General features: G+C 43.9%; 1 protein-coding gene across 1 annotated transcript in view; it reads left to right on the forward strand.

The window, feature by feature from the left end:
• The window catches only part of LOC126474314 (huntingtin-like), a 110,471-nt gene that overhangs the window by 65,924 nt on the left and 24,661 nt on the right, over window positions 1–19,886 (forward strand). The gene's annotated exons all lie outside the window — the stretch shown is intronic.

Raw genomic sequence — 19,886 nt, forward strand, 5'->3', positions numbered from 1 at the left:
CTGTTGCTGCTTCTTTGCTGTCAACTCAGTACTCTCTGCCTCCTTTTATACTAGCTAGTGGTCAGTTCCTCATTAAAGGGGGGGGGGGGGGGTGGGAGATGAAAGAGTGTCCTGACACTTTGGACCAGAGAGTTTATGTAGCCCAATTCTTCTGTCTCAAAATTTTAACAGTAAGCTTTTCTTTGATGTACAGCACCTATCTTGTAACATGTATCACTGGAGGTTTTTGCTTATTATTGGATCTTCTGTATCTCCTCTATTAATTCTACATGGTAGAGGTCCAAGATGGATGAGTGGTACTGAAGAATCTTCCTTATAAGTGTTTTGCTGGCCACTTATTTTGAGGATGAATACATTTTCTTTGGATTCTTCCATTGAATATCAGCCTAGCATTTGATTTTCTTACAACTTATTGTTTTGTGTTCATTCCATTTTAGGTCTAAGCACTTTCTGCCAAACTCTTAAACATTAATTGCAGAGTAATCATATTGAAGTGTATGTAAGTCATTCTAGTGAGTTAATCCTAGGTATTTTGTGGTTGTTACAGTTCTCAGTGATGTACTACAGATAGTGTAATCAGATAGTAATGGACCTCTCTGAGTGTTTATGTACAGTACATTACATTTTTTTTGTATTCAGGAACTACCAGTCTCTGCACCAAGTGTTGGCCCACTGCCGGCCTTTTTACATTACAGTACAGTTTTCTGGCATTACAACTTTCCTCTACGCATGAACAACAACGCTAGCCACTAGATCATTTATAAATACTGTAAACAGTAATGACAATAAGGGTACTACCAAACTGTCGTTTACATCTGCCGATTATATACTTTGTCCTTGAGACACAGTAATAAATAATAAATAAAGACCATTAAAAATGCCATGTTGAATTCTTTTTCCCTGAAAGTCCTGAATACCAGTGGCAGATCTGATCTATATTAGGGATGGACTGTATGAATTGTCTGCTGAAATTCAAAGAACATGGCATCAGTCTGACTTCTGTTGCCTTTGGCACTCGTGATCTCACGGGGGAATCTTTGGTAAGGAGGGGATTAGCATCTTGACTGTAGGAAGAAAGGCGGCAGACAAGTGGCCAGAGATGCTGGGTGGCCAAGGCAGGAACTCTTTCCATGGGAATCCAGTAGCTAGCCTCAGTGCGGGGATCCTTAAGGAACAGTAGTGTTGCATTTATGAAGCTTTGGAAAAAGATAAAAGTTTGGTTCCTCAGTGGGAAAAGGGAGGTATTAAGATGACAAGAATTTGCGATGGATGGTTTTGTATCTGTGTAAGCACAAAAATGCCCTGAAACTGTATAGTTGGGGCGAATGTCACTACTCTAGTTGATGGTGGTTTTTGGACCTGGAAGCCAGGGAGGTGGACCCTAGAAGAGGAAAAACTCGACAGCCTGTTCACTTTACTGCTTAGAGAATGGCATGGAGAAAAGCACAAAATGCAACAAGCACAAATGATCAAAACAGTTATCATGTAGAACTGATAAATGAGAAATCCAGGCTTGTGTTAGCCAACCTCAGCATAAGAACTGACTGGTGCAGCCAATCGCCACTGGCAGGTAGACACCTGGATCAGCAGTTCTGCTCGTACAATGTTCCACACACGTGCATTGGTGATAGCGTTCCGCACTACTCTGCTGTGAGGCCCAATATAGCTCATCTGCATCCACACGAATGTCTGCTGGCGGGGGTATGAAATCCCTCCCCCATGAAAAGACCACATAGGTGCTGCAAATGACCTAGTTTCTGCTGCGATCTCTGTCACAATACCAGAAAGGGTGCGAGAGTCCCTGCCAGTAGGTCTCCCACTGAAGTAGGCCACGATGACTTGGCTGACTCCACCAGAATAGCAGAAGATTGTGCAGGCAGGGAGAATGGCAGGTCCGTTTGCACTGGCTGGGGCGAGGGCTCGTACAGGGTGAATGGGGAAAGGGGGTTGCAGTTTCCAGTTCTACGGGCTTGGCATCGGGGGTCGCAGGAGCAATCTTCATTGGTGCCCCATTCTGCAGGTGAAACTAGGACACTGGATGGTGCACTGGATGTGACAGTGCACTTACACACTGTCACAGTTGGGAGCCTCCTACTGGGAAAACGCTGTGACTGACCCTTCCACCCGACTGGAGCAGAGACTGTGGCGTCGTTTATAGAATGGGTGGCGGACTCGACTGATTTGAATGACAAGTCAGCTGCTTCTGATTGACATCCATCACAGACAAATGCCAATTTCCGTGGTCCACCAAAACACCTGGCAGCCATCCCTGCTGCCAGCCGAAACACCGGTCTCAAATGGCGACCCTGAGAGGAAAATACAGTAGGCCTCAACACTCCAGGGCATGCAACGTGGAATGTAATAAATGCGAGAAGCCCCTACTCCTGCACACGTGCAAACGTACTGCCGGACTGTATCTGCCGACTGTTGTCACCCGATACATAACTAGAAAGCTAAACAGTGTATTGTGACAGGACGAGGCAGAACACAGTCTTCTGTGTCTCAGTCTTTAATGTTTGTGGGAATCACTCTGCCCCTGAATTAGAAACTGGATGAAACAGGGAAGTAGTTAGTTGCTCGTTATTGTTGCGAATGCAAAGATCCTCAAACTCTCCGATACAAATTGCCGACAATTTTCAGATATGAGAGTCAAGGGCAAGCCCTCAATAGCAAAAACGACTGACAGTGTGCAAGTAGTTGCTGTCAGTGTCTTGGAAGACAGTTTAACTACAAATGGGAAACTGCATAATGCATCCACCATAACAACCACACGATTCCCAGAAAAGGACCTACAAGGTTGGTGTACACCTTGTCCAAAGGTTGCTCCGAGACTGCTTGAGCAGAAAAATGATGTGGCGGTGCAGCCTGGTTCTGTTCACAGGCCACACAAGTCCACACAAGATGTTCATTTTCACTCTTGATTGCCAGTTTCTAGAAATGTCCCCGTGGCAGAACTTTCATTCAGGACATATCTCGTATCCCAGTGCAATGCTTGCTGGAGCTGGAATATACGAGGACGCAGCAATGGAAGGATGATGACTTGAGAGCTTCACTCATGCGTGGCAAACAAATGGACCCTTGGACATGGTTGAGCTGATCATGCAATAGGGAAAACGTACACCATACCGAATCCACTTCCAAAGGAGCACGCCCGGGCCATCCCATCTGGACTGCTTGGATGACTTTCCAGAAAAACAGGTCAGTGGCCTTTATCTCCTGTGCTATCAAAGAAAAATTCAGCAACATCTGCTGCAAGGTATCAACCGATGCGAGAAAGAGAGCCAACTGTCGTTCAAACTCTGGGTCGTGTCCCGGCAGCGACCACAATGGTGCATTTGCATTAGCGTGTTAGGCAGTGGACTGGCAATGAATGTCACAGCAATAATTATTGGGAAAGAGTGCCCATCTCTGCAATCAGTGGACAGTCCAGTCCTATCTGGTAGCTTAGAACAAGGACTGAGAAATCAGTGGCTTGTGGTCAGTGATGGGTAGGACTTTTCTCCATTTTCCACCTGCAAATGGTTATTTTGTAGTGCAGAAACTGATTTCAATGTGCAAACGATGGGATGCTTGATGGCACCTTTGTTACAATGCAACAGGAATGTACCAATGCTATAGTGGGAGGCATTTGTGGCCAAGGTTAATGGCTTACACGGTGTAAAAGAAGCCCATACGGACAGAGCACAAACGCTGCTTGAGGGATAAAAAAGCCCTCTGAAAGCCCACAGGCCACACATATTTGATGCCTTTTTGGTGAAGCCAGTTATGAGGGTGACAGCTATATCTGGGGGGAATTAACTTAGCATTACAAGAAGTCTTTGCCAAAAAGGCCAAGAGTCCAGTGAGGTCCTTGGGAGCTGGCAGGTTGGCGATGGATGGCTTCGACATGCTCATCCATAGGTGAGGCTGTCTTTGCTAAGCACATGTCCCAAAACATGTGGCACTGAGGAAAAAACTACATTTTTCCAACTTGCAAATAATGCAGTTCTCCATGATGTGTTGGAAAACCACCTGCAGAGGCCCAGATTCTGTTGGCCCTCTGTTATATGCTTGGAATGTCTGATCATTTTCACTGTTTGGTGATTGGAGTACTGCATCTGGAAATAACTCTCTGTAGTGTCAATAAAAATCCATCCATTGTTGCATTGTGGAGTATAGTTCAATTCTTTTATCTTGGCAGCTCGCGCATGCCCGCCCAGACGTGGGAGATAACTGTGTTGCCAGTTGCACATGACGCACGCGCCAAGAGAAGCAGCACCATAGTATAGTATAGTTTACAGACTTACGTTTGGAGGGGGGAGCGCGCAGTTCATGAAGTAAAGCCACCAAGGCTGCATTAACCCTTTAACCCATCAACCCTTTGGCTTTAAAGTAAAGCCAAACGCGCCCGGTGTAAATAAAACTTTTATTACAGTCTCGAAAGATGAAATATTTCTCAACATTACATACGACATCTATCTAATACTTAAATTAAATGGGATATTGTTATACACCCCCCGCCCCCCCATGAACCATGGACCTTGCTGTTGGTGGGGAGGCTTGCGTGCCTCAGCGACACAGATAGCCGTACCGTAGGTGCAACCACAACGGAGGGGTTTCTGTTGAGAGGCCAGACAAACGTGTGGTTCCTGAAGAGGGGCAGCAGCCTTTTCAGTAGTTGCAGGGGCAACAGTCTGGATGATTGACTGATCTGGCCTTGTAACACAACCAGAATGGCCTTGCTGTGCTGGTACTGCGAACGGCTGAAAGCAAGGGGAAACTACAGCCGTAATTTTTCCCGAGGGCATGCGGCTTCGCTGTATGGTTAAATGATGATGGTGTCCTCTTGGGCAAAACATTCCCGAGGTAAAATAGTCCCCCATTCGGATCTCCGGGCGGGGACTACTCAAGAGGATGTCGTTACTAGGAGGAAAATAAACAGGCTTTCTACGGATCGGAGCGTGGAATGTCAGATCCCTTAATTGGGCAGGTAGGTTAGAAAATTTAAAAAGGGAAATGGATAGGTTAAAGTTAGATATAGTGCGAATTAGTGAAGTTCGGTGGCAGGAGGAACAAGACTTCTGATCAGGTGACTACAGGGCTATAAACACAAAATCAAATAGGGGTAATGCAGGACTGGGTTTAATAATGAATAGGAAAATAAGAATGTGGGTAAGCTACTACAAACAGCATAGTGAACGCATTATTGTGGCCAAGGTGGATACGAAGCCCATGCCTACCACAGTAGTTACAAGTTTATAGGTCTTGGAGGAGCAGTTGAACAGGATGGATAGTGTCTTGAAAGGGGGATATAAGATGAACATCAACAAAAGCAAAACAAGGATAATGGAATGTAGTCAGATTAAGTCGGGTGATGCTGAGGGAATTAGATTAGGAAATGAGACACTTAAAGTAGTAATGGAGTTTTGCTATTTGGGGAGCAAAATAACTGATGATGGTCGAAGTAGAGAGGATATAAAATGTACACTGGCAATGGCAAGGACAGCATTTCTGAAGAAGAGAAATTTGTTAACATCGAGTATAGATTTAAGTGTCAGGTAGTCGTTTCTGAAAGTATTTGTATGGAGTGTAGCCATGTATGGAAGTGAAACATGGACGATAAATAGTTTGGACAAGAAGAGAATAGAAGCTTTCGAAATGTGGTGCTACAGAAGAATGCTGAAGATTAGATGGGTAGATCACATAACTAATGAAGAAGTATTGAATAGGATTGGGGAGAAGAGAAGTTTGTGGCACAACTTGACTAGAAGAAGGGATCGGTTGGTAGGACATGTTCTGAGGCATCAAGGGATCACCAGTTTAGTATTGGAGGGCAGCGTGGAGGGTAAAAATCGTAGAGGGAGACAAAGAGATGAATACACTAAGCAGATTCAGAAGGATGTAGGTTGCAGTAGGTACTGGGAGATGAAGAAGCTTGCACGGGATAGAGTAGTATGGAGAGCTGCATCAAACCAGTCTCAGGACTGAAGACTGCAACAACAACAACATTGTTATACAGTAAATTTTATATGAAATTTAGGTATCTTGTCCGAATTTCATTCTCAACATTGTGGAAACTAAAATCGACCATATGAAAAGTATACGCTATGGACTTTTACCTCTACAAACTCTTCAGAATTTCGTGCAATGGTTTACTACATTTAATGCTGCACAATAACTGCTTTGAACATTGAAACAAAATTAAATCATTTATGGGGGGAAGGTATCAGTCAAGAAGATGTGTAAAAATCAAATTTTTGTTAAATCAAATGATAAGTGTGTCAAAGCAGTCGGAACACCATGTGTCTGCACAGGCAAGCAGTGCAGTGATGACAAAATCGCGCACAACGCAGAATGCGGGGAGCATGTCTCTGTACCAGCGAAAGGGTTAATGAAGAGACAAAGCACTAGAAATTTCAAAAAATTACATTCAAATGAATAAAATTCACAAAGTAAGACACTTCAATATTGTTTTTAAACAAAGAAAGTATTAAGCACTGCACAAGGTTTGAACCGATAACCTTTCGCTTAGCTGCCCAACACCCTAACCTTTACGCTAACGCAGCTCGTCAGTCAATAAAACTCCTTGAGGACTCTAAAATATCACGCAAAATACTGACCAACACTGTTGGTATGACTATGAATTACTCACGCTTTGTCAAAGTACAATAGGAAATAAACAATTACCGCTGTTCTTTATTGAGAAAAAGCGGTTCGTGAGATTGATACAAACACCTTTCCTTGCTCTCACATGAATTAGGAGGCTTATTGCTTGTTTGATTTAATTAATTAATAGAATATGAAGCAATTGGTATAAAGAATGCTTTTTCCAAACTTTCTATAAAAGAAAGTCTGCTATCAAGACATTGCTTTTGTTCTATTACTTTATTTATGACTGAACGTTTCTAAAACTGAAGACACTTGCCCGTGCTCTGCACTGCAGTCAAGCTCTGGCAACATTGTTCTCTGTTCATTGGCTGACTGTGTTTAGTGACGTCAGATGCGCAGAACGAACCTTAACTCGGCCGCCGTCATAAATGACGTGCACTATAGCTATATGTGAATGGCTGTAGTCACAGCTTAGGTGAACAGTACAATGTTGCATTTAGTTGTGGTACTGCCTACTTTGATGTACAACAGCCCTGCAAAATAAATGCTGTTGACTTTTAAAAGGTCTGTGTGGTGTTACCCTGTCAGCTGGCAGCGGAGCTTCTATTTCTTGAACAATCACACCAGTGGATGAAGCGATAAATAAGCTTCTTTACAGCACAATGGGTGTGGAGCACCCAGGAGAAGCAACGAAGCTAACCTCAAGACAATGCACATGGTATGTACGACTAGAAGCCTCATGAAGTAGTGCTTTCTGACCAGGATAAGTGGATGTCATTCTTTAATAGCTAATTTGATATAATGCAGACAACAATCTGGTTTCAAAAGGTTCTCATCCAAAACAGAGTAGTCTCTGTGTTGTGACTCTCCGATCATTCATAGTGCTGCCGCGCAATTACGCGCGTCTTCTACGTGCGGCGCTGTCTGCCAGCCATGCAGCAGCTGCGCCACCTAAGCGGCCAGCCGAGCAGCGGCCGCTAGACTGGGACTCGGTGCTCATTAGAATGCTAATGAGTACACATGTCTTACTTGTCAACTTACTTTGTGACTTATATGTGTTGTGTCGTTCCGATATATACGTGTTAAACTTGAAGTTCTAACAATTGGCGATGAGGATGGGATTTTTCCTTTTCACCGTTGACTCACAGGGTTCCATGGCTACTGTCGAGCAACTATTGCAAAATCTCCTTGAACAGCAAATGCTTCTAACAGCGGCGATTCGCGATTTTGATGCGTCGTCAAATGTGGGGCGTTTCTCATCGTTGGCTGTACCTCCTATTCCTCCTTATGACGAGACGGTGGAAGACTGGTCTGATTATGAAAAACGTCTTCGACAGCACTTCTTGGCATTTCATGTCACGGACGAACAACCATGTAAGTCTCTGTTCCTTTCCTGGGTTTCACCTCAAATGTATCGGTTGTTGTCGCAATTGGCTCCTTTGAAAGATCCTGCGTCTTTGTCCTTTGCTGAAATGTGCTCACTTCTCTCTGTCTATTTTCAAACGCAAACACATGTGGTAGCCTCTCGTGTTGCCTTTTATCTTTGTCAAAAACAGCCACGTCAATCCTATTGCGCTTGGGCTGCTGAACTTCATGGCCTCAGTCGAATGTGTCAATTTGTTACTGACGTTCACAAAGAATCCTATGCCAATTCCATGGTACGGGATGCTATTATCCGGTTGGCGCCCGACAAAGAAGTTTGGCAACGTGCCCTTCAGTTGGCGAATCCGACTCTAGATGAAGTTCTTTCCATTGCGCAGTCTTTTGAAATTTCTCACGCCGCTGGGGCACAAATAGAAGCGTGGGGTGATGTCGGGGAAATACAACCTCTGTGCGCTGTTGACGACGCGTGTGGCATGTCCCCGCCGGCCGATGTGGCCGCAGAGCGCTCCCACGCGCAGCCTCGGCCTAGCCGTAAACAACCCGCTAAGAAACTGCAGCAAAACCCCCGGCAACTTCCTTCATGTCCGCGGTGTTTTACGAAACATTCACGCGAGGATTGTCACCAACGTTGGGCTGTGTGTCGCAATTGCAAAAAGAAAGGTCATGTGTCTTCCATTTGCAAATTCGACCGCATACATGATGTTCATGAACATGACGCTGATTCTGATTCTGTGTTGTCTGTCAATTGCACTTCTTCCCTTTCAGGGAAGTTATTCCTCACTGTCCAAATCCTTGGTCGAGATGTTCGCATTCAAGCTGATACCGGTTCTGCTGCCACTATAATTAATTCTCAGACGTATCTTCAGTTGGGTTCTCCACTCCTGTCACCTGTCATTCGGCAATTACGGACGTACAATAAACAGAAGATTTCTCTCTTGGGACAGTTTAATGCTGAGGTATCTTACACATCCGTCGTTCGCACTGTTCCCATATTTGTGGTCGACCAGAGCAACGCAGAAAATCTTTTTTGTTTTGATGCCTTTCGCGTTTTTGAGTTCTCCATAGATGACTCTGTCAATATTGTCTCTGATGCTATTCCTTATGCTCAACTGGATTCCTTGTCGACGACATTTTTGTCCCTTTTTTCTCCTGGGTTAGGCCGTGCAAACGACTTTGAAGCTCATATCACACTCAAACCCACTGCTCGGCCTAAGTTTTTTCGGGCTCGGCCCGTTCCTGTGGCCCTTCGTGATCAGGTAAAAGGGGAGTTGGATCGTCTCACTACTTCAGGGGTCTTGCTTCCTGTCACTTCCAGTGAGTGGTCCTCTCCTGTCGTTGTCGTTGCTAAGCCAAATGGTGATATTCGTCTCTGTGGCGATTTTAAGCCACTGTAAATGCTCAATGCCTCATAGACACTTACCCTATGCCCCGTCCTGAAGAACTGTTCACTAAACTTACTGGAGGCCAGTATTTTTCTAAACTTGACCTGTCAGAAGCTTATCATCAACTTCCTCTCGACAATGCTTCCCAGCAGTTTCTGGTCCTTAACATGCCTTTCAACCTCTATCAATACCAACGATTGCCATTCGGGATTGCCAGCGCCCCTGCTCTCTTTCAGTGATTCTTGGAACAATTATTTCTCACTGTCCCTGGGTGTATAAATTACCAGGACGACATTGTTGTCACTGGCTCCACCACTGAAGAACATCTTCAAAATCTCCGCACACTTTTTCATGTCTTACAGACTGCCGGTCTTAAGTGTAATCTTCAGAAATCACAATTTTTTCAGGCATCTATCACATACCTGGGGTTTCAACTCTCTCGGGATGGTATTCGTCCGCTTCAACAAACTGTCGCTGCGATCGATGCCCTTCTTCGCCCTACATCTGTTAAGGAACTGCAGGCCTTCTTGGGGAAAATAGCATACTATCACAAGTTTTTACAGTCTGCGGCTTCGGTGGCTCAGCCGTTGCATCGCCTGTTGCATAAAAATGTGCCTTTTCACTGGTCTGCGTCATGTGAAGCGGCTTTCCAGAAATTGAAGACTATGCTGAAACAGGCCCCACGCCTGGCTATTTATCAACCTGGCCAACATCTTGTTCTTGCCACAGACGCCCCTTAATACGGGGTCGGTGCAGTCCTTGCGCACCGTTTTTCTGACGGTTCGGAACAACCCATTGCTTATGCCTCCAAAACGCTCACGGATGCCCAACAAAAGTATTCTCAAATTGAGAAAGAAGCTTTGACCATTTTTTATGCTCTTCATAAGTTTGGTGTTTTTCTCTATGGCTCAAAATTTCATCTTGTTACGGATCACAAACCACTTGTTTCCTTGTTTCATCCATCAACGTCACTTCCCGACAAGGCTGCACACCGTCTCCAGCATTGGGCTCTTTACTTGCCTCGTTTCAATTATGAGATTCATTTCCGGCCAACGGCTCAACATGCAAATGCTGATGCTTTGTCTTGCCTTCCCATGGGTCCTGGTCAGGCATTCGATAGGGACGAACTTCTGTGTTTCCACCTGGATGTTGCCGAGCAGCGGGTTGCGGACGGGTTCCCCATCACTGGGGACAGGCTGTCGGCTGCTACGGGTTCTGACCCTACCCTCTCCCGGGTTTTACGCTGTATTCAGAAGGGTTGGCCAGATAGCCCATCCGCTAAGACTTATGATCCGTTGCGGAACTACTACACTTTGCGCTACCGCCTCACGGCTAGGGATGGTGTTATCCTCCTCTCCACTGACAATGCTTCGCCGCGTGTTGTGGTACCTGCGTCTTTGCGTGCTTTGGTCTTGCGCCTCCTTCACCAAGGGCACTGGGGTGTGTCTCGCACCAAATCTATGGCGCGCCGTCATGTGTATTGGCCTGGCATCGACTCTGAAATAGCACACATGGGTGCTGCCTGCGGCCCGTGTGCGTCACAGGCCGCTGCCCCAAAGTCATCTTTGTCACCGTGGCCTTCACCTGAGCAGCTCTGGGAGCACATTCATGCTGACTTTGCGGGACTCTTTTTAGGTACTTATTGGCTCCTTGTAATTGACGCCTGCTCTAACTTTCCTTTCATTGTCCGTTGCACATCACCTACCACTGCGGTAACCACCAGTGCTCTCGCCTGCATTTTTTCTTTGGAAGGCCTCCCCTCTACTCTTGTTACTGATAATGGTCCGCAATTTGCCTCTTCTGAATTTGCGGATTTTTGTGCTCGTCACGGCGTTACGCATGTCACGGCCCCGCCGTTCCATCCACAATCCAATGGTGAGGCTGAACGACTGGTCCGCACATTTAAAGCTCAGATGCGGAAACTTCTGACTTCTTCTGCTGCTGATGGTGCGCTTCTCCAGTTTCTGGCGTCTTACCGTTTCACCCCCATGGGCGACCACAGCCCGGCTGAGCTCTTACATGGCCGACAGCCCCGCACGCTACTTCATCTTCTGCGGCCTCCCACTCACGGCCGCGAGTGCCTTCACTAGGCCGGTTCACCGCCGACGACCTCATCTGGGTACGGGGATATGGCAGGCGGCCAAAATGGAGCCCGGGCTGCATCTTAAGACACTGTGGCAGACGCCTGTATGAAATCCAGACGGACACGAGTGTTGCAGTGCGTCATTTGGACCAGCTTCGGCCTTGTGTGCCAGCAACACCTGTTCCGAATGCCGCCACCTTTGGCTCTACTTGACGCTCGGGATCTTGGCATCTCTCAATACTCACAATGCAGCCCTCTCACCATCATCGCGATGCCAGCAGCAGAACGGATGCCACCAGGAGACGTGCCCATGCAGGAACCGGAGGACCATCCTCTGTCAGAGCAAATCTACTCGCCTCCTCCTCCAATGGACGCCGACACATCGCCCATGTCTCCTGTCATATCAACTGGACTTGCCGCAACGGGCAGATTGGTGCATGGGGCTCCAGCAGATTCGATCCCTACATCTCCTGTCATCTCGACCCGTTATCATCGGGGACACTTCCGTCCATATGGGAAGCCTCCTCCTCGAGACTTTACGGTGAGTCAAACAACGCCTATGGACGTTAGCCATCTCCAGGATACCTCCATCAAGACCAGTGAAACAACTTCAAAGGGGGGAAAAGTGTTGTGACTCGCCGATCATTCGGAGTGCCGCCACACAATTATGCGCGTCTTCTACGTGCGGCGCTAGTCTGCCAGCCATGCAGCAGCTGCGCAACCTAAGCGGCCAGCCGAGCAGCGGCCGCTAGACTGGGACTCAGTGCTCATTCGAATGCTAACGAGTACACATGTCTTACTTGTCAACTTACTCTGTGACTTATATGTGTTGTGTCGTTCCGAAATATATGTGTTAAACTTGAAGTTCTAACACTGTATTTTCTGTCCTTTGGGTACGGTAGGGGCAAGTTTCTCTTGAGTGCCTTGATTTCATTAAGAAAACGTTGCTCTTGTACAGTCTTGGGCCAGTGATGTCAAGTTGCTTCCATTTCTTTTGGCGTGAATTCACTGTGCAAATTCGTCCTGTCAATAAATTTCCTTTTCAATTGGAGAATGTGGGCAGTGACTCACAGCAGATTCCTGTAGGAACTAAATCTTTCGCTCTATCTGTCAAAGAAACAATGAAAATCATCAGTTATTGACAATATTATAAATGGACAGATAAAAAAAATCTACTTACCAAGTGGTGGCAGAATAACACACCAACAAAAGGATTTAACTTTTACAAGCTTTCGGAGCCAGTGGTGGAAGAGATGAGGGGTAGGAAGAGGAGTGAAGGGAGAGGATTGGAAAGGTTTTGGGAAAAAGGTACAGCTTAGAAAGCTCACCCAGAATCCCAGGTCAGGGGAGACTTACCAGATAGGATGAGAAGGAAAGACTGAATCAGCACCTCATGGGTGCTACACATGGGTTGCACATGAGAGACTGTTTACAGTGCACTTGAAATCCAAGACTGTAAAATATTCTCGCCTGCAGTATAACAGAATACATGGGTGCAAATGCTTCCCTCTTCAGTGTTTTTGATCTGTTGTTGTGGTCTTCAGTCCTGAGACTGCTTTGATGCAGCTCTCCATGCTACTCTATCCGTGCAAGCTTCTTCATCTCTTACCCTCCACGCTGCCCTCCAATACTAAATTGGTGATCCGTTGATGCCTCAGAACATGTCCTACCAACCGATCCCTTCTTCTAGTCAAGTTGTGCCACAAACTTCTCTTCGCCCCAATCCTATTCAATACTTCCTCATTATTTATGTTATCTACCCATCTAATCTTCAGCATCCTTCTGTAGCACCAAATTTCGAAAGCTTCTATTCTCTTCTTGTCTAAACTATTTATCGTCCACGTTTCACTTCGATACATGGCTACATTCCATACAAATACTTTCAGAAATGACTTCCTGACACTTAAATCTATACTCAATGTTAACAAATTTCTCTTGCCATTGCCAGTCTACATTTTATATCCTCTCTGCTTCGACCATCATCAGATATTTTGCTCCCCAAATAGCAAAACTCCTTTACTACTTTAAGTGTCTCATTTCCTACTCTAATTCCCTCAGCATCACCTGACTTAATTTGACTACATTCCATTATCCTTGTTTTGCTTTTGTTGATGTTCATCTTATGTCCACCTTTCAAGACACTATCCATTCTGTTCAACTGCTCTTCCAGGTCCTTTGCTGCCACTGACAGAATTACAATGTCAAGTTTTTATTTCTTCTCCATGGATTTTAATACCTACTCCGAATTTTTCTTTTGTTTACTTTTCTGCTTGCTCAGTATACAGATTGAATAACATCGGGGAGAGGCTACAACCCTGTCTCACTCCCTTCCCAACCACTGCTTCCATTTCATGTCTCTCGACTCTTATAACTGCCATCTGCTTTCTGTACAAATTGTAAATAGCCTTTCACTCCCTGTATTTTGAAAGAGAGTATTCCAGTCAACATTGCAAAAGCTTTCTCTAAGTCTACAAATGCTAGAAACGTAGGTTTGCCTTTCCTTAATCTAGCTTCTAAGATAAGTCGTAAGGTCAGTTTTGCCTCACGTGTTCTGCTATTTCTGCGGAATCCAAACTGATCTTCTCCGAGGTCAGCTTCTACTAGTTTTTCCATTCGTCTGTAAAGAATTTGCGTTAGTATTTTGCAGCTGTGACTTATTAAACTGATAGTTCAGTAATTTTCACATCTGTCAACACCTGCTTTCTTCAGGATTTTCACATCTGTCAACACTTGCTTTCTTCAGGATTGGAATTATTATATTCTTCTTGAAGTCTGAGGGTATTTTGCCTGTCTCATTCATCTTGCTCACCAGATGGTAGAGTTTTGTCAGGACTGGCTCTCCCAAGGCTGTCAGTAGTTCTAATGGAATGTTGTCTACTCCTGGGGCCTTGTTTCGACACAGGTCTTTCAGTGCTCTGTCAAACTCTTCACGCAGTATCGTATCTCCCATTTCATCTTCATCTACATCCTCTTCCATTTCCATAATATTGTCCTCAAGTACATCGCCCTTGTATAGACCGTCTATATACTCCTCCCACCTTTCTGCTTTCCCTTCTTTGCTTAGAACTGGGTTTCCATCTGAGCTTTTGATATTCATACAAGTGGTTCTCTTTTCTCCAAAGGTCTCTTTAATTTTCCTGTAGGCAGTATCTATCTTACCCCTAGTGAGATAAGCCTCTACATCCTTACATTTGTCCTCTAGCCATTATTATATTCTTAGCCATTTTGCTCTTCCTGTCGATCTCATTTTTGAGACGTTTGTATTCCTTTTTGCTTGCTTCATTTACTGCATTTTTATATTTTCTCCTTTCATCAATTAAATTCAATTTCTTCTGTTACCCAATGATTTCTACTAGCCCTTTTTCTTTTTACCTACTTGATCCTCTGCTGCCTTCACTATTTCATCTCTCAGAGCTACCCATTCTTCTTCTACTGTATTTCTTTCCCCTGTTTTTGTCGATCGTTCCCTAATGCTCTCCCTGAATCTCTCTACAACCTCTGGTTCTTTCAGTTTATTCAGGTCCCATCTCCTCAATTTCCCACCTTTTTGCAGTTTCTTCAGTTTTAATCTACAGTTCATAACCAATACATTGTGATCAGAGTCCACATCTGCCCCTGGAAATGTCTTACAATTTAAAACCTGGTTCCTAAAGCTCTGTCTTACCGTTATATAATGTATCTGATACCTTTTAGTATCTCTAGGCTTCTTCCATGTATACAACCTTCTTTTATGATTCTTGAACCAAGTGTTAGCTATGCAAATGCTTCCCTCTTCAGTGTTTTTGATCTATCTTGGTATATAAATGTACAATAGGCTTGGTTTGGCTGAAATGGAAGTATAACATTGAGTTGCAAGATCCAAGGCAGAAGTTCATCCCATCCAGTCAAGTATCTTGAATAAAGTTTTCTCCATTATGGATACTGGGGTTACCAAGCCCAGGACTTATAAAAGCTAGTCTTTCTTCTAAAAAGCTGTTTTTGGTGGGCACTGTCTGTCATATTTTATCAATGATATCATGCTGATCCTCACAGAATGTATCATCTGCTCTATTCCACCTGTAGTGGCAACTTCTGGCACTGATTGTACCAACAGTAGCAAATGTAGTGGGAAGAGATAGAAGGCACCGTATTAAGACTACTCCGAGTGTTCCAAGTGATTTATTGTTTCCAACTACAGTGCCACGTTACCCTCGGTCTGCGTCACCAGGTCTCGCAATGCTGAGGACGCCACTTTAGCAACCCATTAAGAGCTCTGCTAATGTGTCGGCCTTGTATGGCTGTGTTGATATGACGATGTCAGGGCTACGCCGGCAGCCTACTCAGCAGCCCCTGTCCTGCACTACCTCAGTGCCATCCAATGACAACTGCAAGGTGGCCCGCGCCATGTGTCACCGCCGCCATGACTTGGGTCGCGGCGACAACAAGTGCCCGTGATCCAGCAGCAATCTGCAGCCCTCGCCCTGGATGTCTTGCGTGTTGGGAGCCAAGATGACTTCCTGCGGTAGTGAGCCGTGGACTGGCCCGCTTCTGGCTAGCTACGAACCCCGCGTCGTCCTCAGAGGGTCGAACCAGCGATCCGCTGTGGACTGTAATGCTGGTGCCCCATCTGCTGCTGTGTGTAGCCGGTGATGTGCCACGCCCCACTGTCCAGGAGAGCTGCCACACTTGAATGACCTGCGTTGTCCTCAGAGGGTCGAACCAGCCTCCCTCCGTGGACTGTAATGCTGGCGCCCCATCTGCTGGTGCGTGTAGCCGGAGGTGTGACATGCTCCAACGTCCAGGAGAGCTGTCACACTTGAATGCTTTGTTAGTGAACCGGCACCTATTTATATGCAGCTGTGCGCCTCTGTTTTGCTAAATACTCCGCTTCACGTCATGTACTCGTAACACTTAGGTTGGCCTATGGGCCCCTTCTGCCTGTGACTTGCACCATGCAAACTGCTGCATGTACTTTTTCCGGCGGTTCTACACCTCTGTGGCCTGTATTGTGCTTCACAAATGCTGGTGAGTGTAACTCACTGTAAACAGGCCCGCACCTGGCTGTAACCTGTGCGCTCAGAAATATTGCCCAAACACTGCCTTTTCCTATCCCAAACGGTAGTGCCGCTACACACCAAACACATGTAGAGTTCTCATGGTCTCTTATCCTTCTGGTTTCCTTATTCCAACCAATTTCTGAGAGTCCATTGCCCATTTAGACGTATGCAACTGTATATGACTCGCGAGTGAGGTCAGTTCTTACTAAAAGTTTACCACTCCCTTTTTGTTCACAGTGTCTGTTGCAAAGTCGTTCATGTGAGTGCTAGAGCCTAATAATGGAGATGCAGTGGGAAACTGCAAGTGGTGCATGACTAGCAGTTTCCACAATACAGCTAAAGGGAACCGTGAAGTAGTTCTTCTTCACATGCTGATTGCTTCATTTGAACCATCATGATAATTTCTGTACCGGAAAAATATTGTCAGATGTCTGTTTTCTGTCTGGAAAAGAAACTGTATAGAGGCATGGATGATATCTGTTCTTTTTGTGCAAAGATTTGTCAAATTGCCATGCCACTTGGTGCTTCCATGTCTCTTTCTCATCTCTATTTGGTGAGGCAAGTAAAAAGTGTTGGCTGAATTTTGGAGCAGAGCCAATCCGACAAGCACATTTTGGATGTAATTCTACATTTGTGTATCATATGTGTCATAAAAGATGTCATTCTTCTACATACAACTCCTCAAAGTGAAGAAAAATTTTCCAGCTGATGATTTTCTTGGTAGATTTTCTTGGTAGACTGACTACTCTTTGCTTATCCTCAATAGAATAGGAAGCATGAAATTCCTCGAGATGTAGAGCTAAGACTCGAGCATTAGCCTCTGCATCCTCCACCAGTGCCTGCAAAGCGTGAATGCACTTATTATATTCAATAAATATCAAGTTAAGACATTCTGGCAATCTGGTGTTATAAGTGTGACATCTTCCAGGTAATCAAAATGCACTTAGATAATTCTGTTTCTATCCCTATAAAAGGCATAAGAAATTTCCTTGTTTTGTTTATAAGCAGCTGCAGTTGTAGCAGTACCTTCTTGGGTTCCGTCTCCAGATACCCTCAATGAAATACATGTTTGTGGACTACTGGCAATTTTGAATTTGCACAATAGAGCATTCAAACTGTTCCTAGAAATGAAATGAGCTCAGTGCTTCATGTCACTAGAAAATGGCTCTAGCTTGATTGGTGGCAGTCAGACACTGTAACTGCATCACTTTGTAGAAAATGCAGAAGGTATCATGTCAGCCATGGCATCTTGAAAGTCTTCCCTCAATATTGTATTTTGTCTTCAGGGATGCCCGCTTCACAGAGTGTGTATAGTCTTCACATGCTGAACTGTTGCCTTCATATTCCGTATCATTGAGGAAGTCTTGGATAGCATCGTCCAAGGTTCAAGTAGCCGTCGTTTCATGCAATCGACTGCTAATGTATTCTATTTCATGTTTGGGTCTGAAATTTTCTTTTCTTTTTTCTTTTATTTTCTTAATGAAGCTTGTAGAATTAGAACATTGCATTCCTCCCGTATGTTTCAGCTTAGAGAGATGCTTGGTTGTTTCTATGTCTTTGCTCCTGTTCAGCTGTAATTGTACATTAACACTGTAATTGTCACTAACAGGTGGCAACACTTGACAGGTCTTCATGTTAAACTTCTGTGCTAAAGGTGCTTGTTACATTATTTAACAATGATTCCTTTACCCTCTATACAAATATTATTCCTATAGTTATTTGTGTGAAAAGCTGATACGTTACAAATATAAGTGATTGAGTGTGTGTGCTGTATGTTATGCAGGAAGAAATTCTGCCTTTTAGTCATACTGAATCAATATATAAGTCCTATTGAATTATTGTTGTTATCTCAGAGATTCCAAGAGGTCCCATCACTATTGGTTTTCCCAGGGGTTTTGGCACTGGAAAATGGTTGGGAACAATTACAAAGTGATTTAACATCAGTGAACATCGACTTTATTTCACAGAACATACCAAGCATGGAAGTTATATAACGCTTTTAGTTTCAAATGCAGAGTTACAGATAAAAATCAGAGATGCAATTTAGCTATCTCCAACATAGTCATTGCCTTTCATGATCATTGTAGAAGAGTCGCTGGCAGTGGGAAGGTGGGAAGGATGTTCAGAAGTCATGCAATCCATATAGTTTCTAACATTTACAGTAGACTTGCTTTTATGTTAATGACAGATTTACAGCATGGATGGAAATAAAATCTATGAAACCTGAATGTATTAAGTAGTTTGACATGGGATGTGTTCATATCCTTCATATGTCTGCCCATCACATTTGTTATCTAACTGTCAAGTGCAGGACCTTAACAAATGTGAGGAAATATGTTGCTGTCATAGTTTTTATCTGGTTTTTTGTTTATTTGTTTACTCCATGACTTGCACACCATTCATACGTGCTTGGTGTTTGGATTAGTGGATGTATTAATGCCTGTGTGCATACCTGCATTTGAGATTTCTACCTGAAGATGAGAAACAACTCAAAATTGCAATCACAGTGAACAAAAAATTAAATAATTTTTACAGCTTAAAGGAGAAAACACAATGTTTATCAAATGTATTATTTTATTAATAAACCAGCAGTACAATTATTTTAACTGTAACATATATAAGGTCTTTTAGCTCAGAGAATGCTGTTGCAGTCTATTCAAGAAACATCGGCCTGATACAAAACATCTGTTGGTGATGTATTCCTGTCATAACTTCACCTGTAAACTACACAGTCTGGATTGATGAACAAAGATTTCCTTTTTACTGTAGCACTAAGTTATACAAAGGACTAGAATGTTAAATTTACCACAGGTCTATGTTATTTGAGCTTTTTGTGAAAGAATATTGCATCAGAACATCTATTTAAATACCGTGTAGTCATAGTGGAACTAGAAACTTGAACTTTGGTGATTACAAAAGTGTTCAAGGTACTAATAGTCAATGTTCATGAATTAGAAGAGTCTTAATAAAATTCTCTAACAATGATGAAGTGAATTTCTGTCTGGACATTTTAACATTCATTTTATATCAGAAAATAACACTGAAGATGGAAGTTCCAACAAGACTAGTCCTTAATATTGTTATTGTTGTTGTTGTTGATGAATAGTACTTTCATGCAGAAATGACAATGTACAACATTATTGAAAAAATACGTACCCAATTTCATTACTTTTTATTTCATAAAATATAAATTGATTATGAGAAATCTGTATACAGATGGAAATGTGATACTTTAAAGTTTACAAACAAAGGTTACAAATGTTCAATATGTCTCTCTCCTGCTGCATGGCAAACATCAAAGTGGGTATCATCCCCCATGTTAAGAATCATCTCTTATTTTATTGAGTTCATGGCATCTGTGATATTGTCTTGCAGGTTGAGCATAGTTTTTAGTAGAGATGGGATGCAAACTAC

Source organism: Schistocerca serialis, chromosome 4 (genome assembly GCF_023864345.2).
Source record: "Schistocerca serialis cubense isolate TAMUIC-IGC-003099 chromosome 4, iqSchSeri2.2, whole genome shotgun sequence".
Taxonomy (NCBI): domain Eukaryota; kingdom Metazoa; phylum Arthropoda; class Insecta; order Orthoptera; family Acrididae; genus Schistocerca; species Schistocerca serialis.